This window comes from Saimiri boliviensis, chromosome 9 (assembly GCF_048565385.1).
Source record: "Saimiri boliviensis isolate mSaiBol1 chromosome 9, mSaiBol1.pri, whole genome shotgun sequence".
Lineage (NCBI taxonomy): Eukaryota > Metazoa > Chordata > Mammalia > Primates > Cebidae > Saimiri > Saimiri boliviensis.
The window spans coordinates 85079719-85089173 of record NC_133457.1 but is presented as its reverse complement, the minus strand read 5'-3'; the positions used below and the strand labels follow the sequence as shown (position 1 = coordinate 85089173).

The window sequence follows — 9455 nt, the reverse complement described above, 5'->3', positions numbered from 1 at the left end:
TCAGGCTAATGTTTTATCAAATTGCTTTCTTTTTAGAGGCACTTTATATTTAAATGTGTGTTTTCATATACGTGTTTATATATGTTTTGTGTGTGTGTGTGAGAATGGGTATTAACCCTTTTTCCTCAAAATAATTCTCCAGAGAGATTACAAATACAACTGGTCACTACTTTTCTGAATTCAGCAGTCAACATATAAATCTGCTAAAAGTTTGTAGTGAGAAAATAAACAAACCATTCAAATAAAAATAAGATGCAGATGCTCCACAGAGACCTAGTACACTGATTGGAAGGTCACTAATAGATATTAAATATCAAATGAAAAATCATGTGAATAGCACACTCTGTATATTCACACACTTAGTCTTGACATTCACAGATATTTATTGAACCCCTAACTGTGTGTGCAGAACTAATTGAACGCTTTTGGGGAACACCAAGAAGCAGCCTACTTCCCATCTTCATTTTTCTCCACAGCATTTATCATTGTCATGTATACTATACATTGTATTTTTTTGTTTCCTTTATTGTTTTTCCCTACTAGAGCAGTGGTCCAGAAACTTTTTGCCATCAGGGACTGATTTCATGGTGTTATGGTAGGGTCTTAACTACAATTGTCCAGGTTCTTGGAGTTTTGAACAAAGAATTGAAAAAATGTGCAACAAAGCAAGGAGAGAATGAAACAACAAAAGGAGGAAGGCAGGGATTTACTGAAAGTGAAGGTACACTCCACAGTGTGGGAGCGGCTCAAGGGCCTGGATACAAAATCTTCTCAGGTCCAAATACCTACTAGAGGTTTCCCATGGCTACTTCATGCTCACCTTATGGAAATGAAGTGGTGGCCTGCAATCAGAAGAGTTAGGAAGTGGAGTTACAAAGTGGCCTGAAGTGGAGTTAACGAAGTGCACACTCCTGTGCAAACATCCCATTGGTTGCTTTTTGTAACCAATCAGAGGCTAAGGTGAAATTACGAAGTTGCACTTCTGGGCAAAGGAAGACTGGGTCCGCAATCAGTCGGATTGGCTGCGGACAGCCAATTTCCCATCCGCCTGGCCGAAAAGGTGAAGGGTTTGCAAAGCAAGTAGCCTCTGGTCCTTCTGTTACTTAGGTGTGGAAAGTTAGGGTTTTCCTTTCAATTTAGTTCTAGGAAGTCAGTGTTAAATGGCCTTACGTTCCTTCACTCCAGACCCTATTCTCCTGCCTCAATGGAAGACAGTGTTTCTGTGGATGGGATTGGTGGGGGGTGGTTTCAGGATGAAACTGTTCCACCTCAAATAATCAGGCATTAGTTACATTCTCATAAGGAGTGCTCAACCTGGATCCCTCACATGTACAGTTTACAACAGGGTTCGAGCTCCTATGAAAATCTTATGTCACCACTGATCTGACATGAGCTCAGGCATAACGCTTGCTCACCCACCACTCAGCTCCTGCTGTGCAGCCCTGTTCCTAACAGATCATAGACCGGTATCATGGGGGGGACCCCTGTTGGTATAGGTTGCAGACCTCTATACTAGTGTATAGGTCCTTTAAAGTAGAGACTACATCAGATGCTGTCAGCATACTCACTTTTATCCCCTCATATGGGTTGAATTGTGTCTCATAAAAAAAAAATATGTATTTGGGCCAGCCATGGTGGCTCATTCCTGTAATCCTAGCACTTTGGGAGGCCAAGGTGGGCGGATCACCTGAGGTCGGGAGTTCAAGACCAGCCTGACCAATATGGAGAAACCCCATCTCTACTAAAACTACAAAATCAGCTGGGAGTGGTGGTGCATGCCTGTGATCCTAGCCACTTGAGAGGATGAGGTAGGAGAATCACTTGAACCCTGGAGGCGGAGGTGGCAGTGAGCCGAAATGGCACCATTGCACTCCTATCGGCAATAAGAGCGAAACTCCATCTCAAAATTGTGTGTGTGTGTGTGTGCACGCGCGCGTGTGTGTGTATGTATTTGAAGTCCTAACCCCCGAACTTCAGAATGTAACCTTACTGGGAAAAGTCTTTATAGAAGTAATAAATTCAAATGAATTCATTGGGGTGGGGTTCTAATCCAATATGATTGGCATCCTTATCTAAAGGAGAATTTGGATACAGAAACACATGCACAGAGATGAGACAAAGTGAAGACGGAGAGAGAGCACCATATTTAGGTGGAGGACTAGAATGATGCCTCTACAAGATAAGGGATGTCAAAAATTGCTGGCAAACCACCAGAAGCTAGGAAAGGACAAGGGAAGATTCCTCTGCAGTTTCAGAGCAAGCCCAGCCCTGGCGACACCTTGATTTCAGACTTTGGGCCTATAGAGCTGTGGGACCATCAGCTTTTGTTGTTCTAAACCAGGCATCCCCGAACTACGGCCCCGCGGGCCGCATGCGGCCCCCTGAGGCCATTTGTCCGGCCCCCCCACCACTGCACTTCAGGAAGGGGCACCTCTTTCATTGGTGATCAGTGAGAGGAGCACAGTATGTGGCGGCCCTCCAACGGTCTGAGAGACAGTGAACTGGCCTGGCCCCCTGTGTAAAAAGTTTGGGGATGCCTGTGAATCTAAACCACCCAGTTTGTGGTGCTTTGTTATAGCAGCCCTAGGAAATTGACACACCGCCTCAGCTCTTTTTACTTCAATCCATAGTGGCCCACCTTTTATTGCATATGATTATTTGCCTGCAAGCTTTTTCTAGTTGTGGAATTCAGATTTGCAGGATGGTTCAGGAATTCATGTGGCCCCTCCCTGTGAGGAGCCCTGATGGGATTTGGTGAGAATATATACCTCCCAGCTCCTTCACCCCTCAAGTGTGGTAATGGTGAGATAGGTGTTTCCTTGGATTCCCTAATAGGTTAAAGCTCTGGTTGCCCGTGTTTAACCTTCTAGAAAACATACCTCTCCTGGCTTCCTCTTCTTCCATCCCACTTCCTCCACACCTCTACTGGTGTTTCCTGACATTACTTCTTCAATAAACTGCCTGCAGATGAACCCAGGGCAGCTTCTAGAAGGGCACAGTCTGAGACAGGGAGTTTCTGTAGCTCATTGTGAATTCTCTGGGCTAAGAACCGTGCCTGGTAAGTGGTGGGTGTTGAAAACATATTTGTGGATGAAAGAATCCATGAAGTAGAATACTTATCACTTGTTCTCAAAGATTCTACAAGTTAGTGATGAAATGCAGAGTTAGTAAGAGCAGGTGACCTGTTGCAACAGCAATGCAAGAGAGACCACAGGAGAGTTTGAGGTTACAAGCTAAATGAAGAGTACAGACAACAAGACCCTCAGGATCTTCAGTGGAAGAAGAGAGCACAGAGGGCATTGGTTGGCTCACAAGGCTTCTCAAAGGGCGGCAGTCTTCTTCTGAAGGGCATATGCCTCATGCTAACTATTAGCAAAAGAGACTTTTGCCAACCTTCCTAACTAATAGATATTCTATAGCAGAAGGGACCAATCCTAAGTTTGCCAATGCACAAAGCTAGTACCAAGTTCCATAGCAATTCACTAGCTGAACCAAAAAGAGAGCTGAGGTATTATTTTTAGATATAAGTTGGTTTAACTCTGTTTAATTCAAATGAATGTGCATTAATCAGATTTACATGAATTTCTAAACACTAATGCATGTGAGGTTGGGGAGCCTACTTACTGTGAAATTTAGAGGAGCAGCAGAAGAAAATCTATTGACATGATTTAAAATAGACATCTTTAAAATACATCACCGTAATTACCACTATTAATTTCTATCTCCATCACTATGACTCCCTACGAAAACCAGTAGCTATGTTGGGAGATACTCTGCTCAGAGTTTATGTGAATTATCTCATTTAATCACTGTAACTACCCTGAGATAGGAATTCTTATTTGCAGATGAAGACACTGGCATAGAAAATAGCAGAGCTCAGATTCAAACGCAGTTCTGTCTGATTTAAATGCAATGCCCATGTGCAAAAATGTTGACTGTGATATGTATTATGAGTGTTTTATTAATCTTTTTATCATTTCCAGTTGTTCTGTTCAAGGAAACAAGGCTAGGCATTAAAAACTAAGTTATTTTGTCTAGTAGATAATGACAGAGAATTCATAGTTTTGCAATTCAGTATATGTTTAAAAAAAGCAAAATATGATAGACAGTATTTTCTAAAAATGACCACACCACTGTATATAATATCCCACATGCTTATCCTGTGATATGATATTGATACTCCTCCATTGAGAGTTACAGTCTATGTCTCCTTCTCAGGTAAGAGAAAGTAATATGGCTTTGCCCGACACTATCCTTTGGGGCATACACTTTGAGAACTTTGAGCCAACAGGTAAGAGGTTCATCTACACTGAAGCTGCAATGTGGGGAAACCACATGGAGATCTCCATAGAAACAGAGAACCATGCCTGAGGAGCCCTAGCCACACCAGAACTATTGGAGTCTCTCCAGCATCAATAGGCAAACATGCCAAGGAGTAGGGTTTTAGGTTATTCCATCTTGCAGCCCTCTTTCCAGGGGAAGACATGTGAGTAGAGAGGAGCAATTCCCCATCAAGCTCTGCCAAAAATTTGTAAGCAAAGTATCTTCTATTGTTTTAAGCCACTACATTTTAGGGTAATTTATTATGCAGACAGAATAACAGGAACATAAAACAAAGGTACTTAACTAAGAGAAAGCCAACCTAATGCAAATGAATCATCCCTCCTTAAGTTTTTTCCTGAAAATGCATAGCAGAAAGGTGCCAAGATGGGCTTTCTACATTTATCTTTTTCCCCTCTGTTCATAACATAACTTAAATCCTACTTTCAATCCAAAGTGAAATGGATTTGAAGACCTTTCAACTTGGCCTCCAGGGAATCTTCTCCTCCACAAAGTTATTGAGTGTTACAGATTTTGATCAATTCTGAGATAGATCACAATGTCTTAGGCCAAGAATGAGATCTACTTTTCAGCTCTGCAGAAAAGGTTCATGGCCTCTAGCCACAGATACAGCTGGTTGGGGTTAATGCTCTTATCCTTTGGTTTTGGGAGGATTTATGTCAAGATTTAGGCTGATTCATCTTTGAGATTAATAACATGAGGATGTAGCCCAAGGAAGATCTAACCAAAATGCAGCAATGGGAACATCCCAGCCTGAAACCTGCAATACCTCTGCCCAATCCATAGACTGTCGTTTCAACGCCTCCACACTACCTAATCCAACAATATGTGCTGTCTTTATATCTGTTTAATGAATATACAACCTGGAACCTTGTTCCTATATCTAATTTTCTATCTAACAGGAAGATCGTAAGGTTTCTAATTAGTTTGACTAGGTATCTTAATAATATTAAAATACCAGAATAAATGGCCTGTGTGCACTGATAGACTATTTAAGATCCATTTAGACACTAGTGACATTCATAAGAAATATTATATTTCCTCAGCCCTTAGGCAACAAAAATTTGACTCAGCCCATTTGTTTTCATCTCTACCTTCATTCCCTATTTGAAGAAGGGGAAATACGGAACTTTCCTATATGAGCTCATTTCCAGCTCTAGTCATTCTGTCACTCACTTTACTCTGGCCCTATTAGTCTCTTATTGTTCCTTGAATACACCAAGAATATGTTGGATTCATGAACTTTACACTTGCTCTGATTTCAGCTAGTATACTCTGTTGATTTGCTCACTCGCTCGCTCTCTCTCTCTCTCTCTCTCTCTTTCCCCCAGCCCCCCACCCCAAGAGTTTTCTGTTGTGTAGGAATGACCATGGGTTTCTGGGTTACTATTCACCTTGGTAGAAGGGAATACTTGCTACCTACTTTTGGGTTCTCCAAAAGCAAGACTCGAAACAATTATTTGAATTTATTCAGGAGGGTAACTCAGAAAATATCAGTAGGACAACAGAAAAATGAAAAAGGGAAAGGAATTCAGCCAATGAAAAGTGTGTTATCAAGCCACTTCTCACCATAGGCAACCAGGGCTTACTCTCACTTGGAAACTCTGGGCACACAGTTATCCTACACAAGGAGTAAAGAAGTTGAAGTGTTTATTTACCATAGGTTGAAGTCTTCTCCCAGCATTTTTGCCCAGGCAGAGCAACCCCTGGAAGACAGAGAAAGCCTCAGTCAGGGAGGAGTAGCTGCTATCACAGAAGTCAGGCCAGTGTGGAAAGAAATGCAGAGTGTCATATGACAGGACACAAGCAGCATCTGCCAGAGCACCGCCGGGAACTATTTGTAAAAGTACTATGCCAGTTTAAAGGACTAGTGATTATGTATACTTGGTATAAAAAAGTCAAGACTTCCTGGAAGAGCTGTCATTTGATGTGAATCTTAATAGATGCTTTCACTTCCCATCAGAAACCATGAGGTTTATCCCATAAGGGAGGCCTAGAATTTAGAAAATGCCTTTCCAGGCAGAATGAAGAAGAGGAGAAAAGCAGGACTCTCTGGGAAGCAGGGGCTCTCCGGCTCTCTGGACACAAGTGGGAAGTGCTGCTCATCACTAGCAGAAACAGCAACCTGTAGAAATGTTAACGGGGAGAAATATTTTCATTTAAAAAGATGGTAAAAACTCTTGAGGGAATAAATTAGGCAATATAACAAAAATAAAAGAAAAAAATGAAGGCAAAATATGAAGAGATATTTCACTGGAGAAACCATACAAATGGCAAATAAGCATATAAAATGCTCGACATCATTAAACATTAGGAAAACGCAAATGAAGAACATAATGAGGTATCACTATACACCTATTTGAGCAACTAAAACTTTAACATAATGATAATACAAAATTCAGATGAAGATGCAGAAAAACTGGGCCCCTCATACATTGCTGGTGGGAATGTAAGATGGCACAAAAACTCAGAAAAATTGCTTGGCAATTTCTTTACAAAAAAAAAAAAAAGGCAACTAAGTATATATTCACCATACGACCCAGCAATTGTGTTCTTGGGCATTTATCACAGAGAAAAGAAAACTCATGTCTGTACAAAAACCTATATATGATTGTTCATAGCAGATTTATTTGTAATATCCAAAAATCAGAAGCAATGAAAATGTCCCTCAAAAGTAAATGATTAAACAAGCTGTGGAATATCATACTGTGAAATATTCCTTGGTAATAAAAAGAAGTAAATTATTGATTCAAGCAACAACCTGGATGGTTCTCAAGGGCACCATGCTAAGTTTTAAAAAGAAGCTGATCTGGGCCAGGTGCAGTGGCTCACACCTGTAATCCTAGCACTTTAGGAGGCTGAGATGGGCAGATCACCTGAGGTCAGGAATTCGAAACCAGCCTGACCAAAATGGAGAAACCCCATCTCTACTAAAAATACAAAATCAGCTGGGCGTGGTGGTGCATGCCTGTAATCCCAGCTACTCGGGAGGCTGAGGCAGGAGAATCACTAGAACCCAGGAGGCAAAGGATGCAGTGAGCTGAGATCATGCCATTGCACTCCAGCCTAGGCAACAAAAGTGAAACACCATCTTAAAAAAAAAAAAAAAAAAGCCAATCTGAAAAGGCTACATATTATATTATTCCACTCATATAATATTATCAGAAAGGCAAAATTGTAGAGATAGAAAACAGATTAGAGGTTACCAGGTATTAGTAATGATGGAGAGGAGGTGTTGAGTATGACTATGAACACACAGCACAAGAGAGATCTTTTTGGTAGTGGAATAGTTCTGTATCTACGTTAGGTGGTTGTTATAAAAATCCACCCAAGTGATTAAAATGATATAGAACTATACCTGCACATCACAGTGGTGGCCATATCTTGGTTTTGCTATTGATATATATTTTTCATATCTATAGATTTTTACGATAGATAGATAACAGATAGATGTAATGATATAAAATGTAACCACTCAGAAAAACTGAGTGAAGCCTACATGAGACCTCTCTGTGCCATCTTTGCAACCTCTTGTGAGGCTATAATTATTTCAAAATGAAAGGACTGAAAAAATACTAAGGGTCTTTGGCCGATTTACACAGTCACATCTAAAAGTGAATAGTATTGCTTGGACATGACTCTTGTTATTGAAGAGAAAGAAAGTTTCGCAGAGGGCACATAAGGAGTGTAGAGCCTGCTGGATCTTCAGAAAGCACCCCTTGTAAGCAAGAGCTGGTTGAAGAAACAGATCTTATACTTTTCTACCTTTGTCCAACATCCCTATAAGGGTCACCACTGTCTTTACTTCAAATCACATAGGTACATTTTGTGTATTTGTGTGTTTTACATAGATGAACCAATACTTTTAACGAGAATTCTAATTCTTTTCAATGTACCTGTTACATTTTTGCATAAAACAGTGAATCTTCCTCCTCACCTTAAAGCCATAGCTTAAAAACAGAACCAAGGCACCTACTCCGGGATTAGGTATTGATTCACTCAATGATGTAAAAGTCATTTGCATCATCAACTGCTACCTATGGATACATCCTTAGGGATAAGGGAGGGAGGAAGGGAATCAGGCCAATGTGGGATGGAGAAGGGGGAAATTCTGTAAAGCTATATTCTAGAAATGATTCTCAAATCAGGGAAATTCTGCTTTTTGACATAATTATGTGTGAAGTACAGTTATTTGTATCTTTACTTTTTCAGCTCAGAGATGGGAAGTGAATCAAAGATGTTTTGATTGTCTAAACAAGATCCAATTTCAAGCTCATCTGGGTAATGTGTGTATTACAGATGTAGACGTAATCTCTTTTTGAGAAATGACTACTAGAGGAAGTTCCTTAAATTGACAGAAAGGAATGCTCAGTGTATCTCTCAAAAGGAAATGGAGGCTAATGGTGTGGTCCCTTGTCTGACTCAGTGACCTGGGGTTGTAAATGTCCTTCATTAGGCCTTGTTAGCTTTCACTGGGTCTATGCATAATTCATTGAGATGAAAGATCCTCAAAATACTCTTATTTGCCTGAAGGCTGTTGCCATCCAGTAGAAAAGATCCCTTCCTTTTCAGAAAATTTGTTTTACAGGAATAAAAAATAACAGGAAGTTGTACTCAAGGTATACACCCATATGTGATAGGCTGTACATCAGGCAGATAAGCTTCTAATTGAATGTTAACTATGAAATCAAAACATCTTTGATAAATCACTTCCTCTCCCTGTCCCCAGAGCACTCATGTTATAAATAAACACATTTGAATATAATTGTGGAAAAAAGTACCCCAATGTCAACTCTACATTTTTATTTTAATTTTTAGATTATCAATTTGGTATGATATATAAAATAGTACCTGCCTTTTGCTACTTTCAGCTTCTTTTAAAATCTGTGATGCCTTAATATATTTCATCTATTGTCCAGAATATAATTTTGAGTACTCCCTTCCCCATCATGTTGAAAAATCAATATTTTTAATTCACCTTTGAGTGACATATTCTCTGCAGTTGACAAGCCTAGCTTCCTGTCTTTGCATTTTCCTTTTTTTTCCCCCATTTAGTATTCTAAAGTAAGTTGAATGCCAGCAAGCAAAAGGAAATACCATAGAAATGGATTAAT

General features: G+C 40.1%; 1 long non-coding RNA gene across 1 annotated transcript in view; it reads right to left on the bottom strand.

Moving 5' to 3' along the window:
- Window positions 1-5826: 5826 nt before the first annotated feature.
- The window catches only part of LOC141585531 (uncharacterized), a 75445-nt gene continuing 71816 nt past the window's right edge, over window positions 5827-9455 (bottom strand). Inside the window, exon 5 of the long non-coding RNA XR_012519078.1 lies at window positions 5827-6047. This is a non-coding gene — a long non-coding RNA (uncharacterized LOC141585531). The remainder of the gene's footprint in view (window positions 6048-9455) is intronic.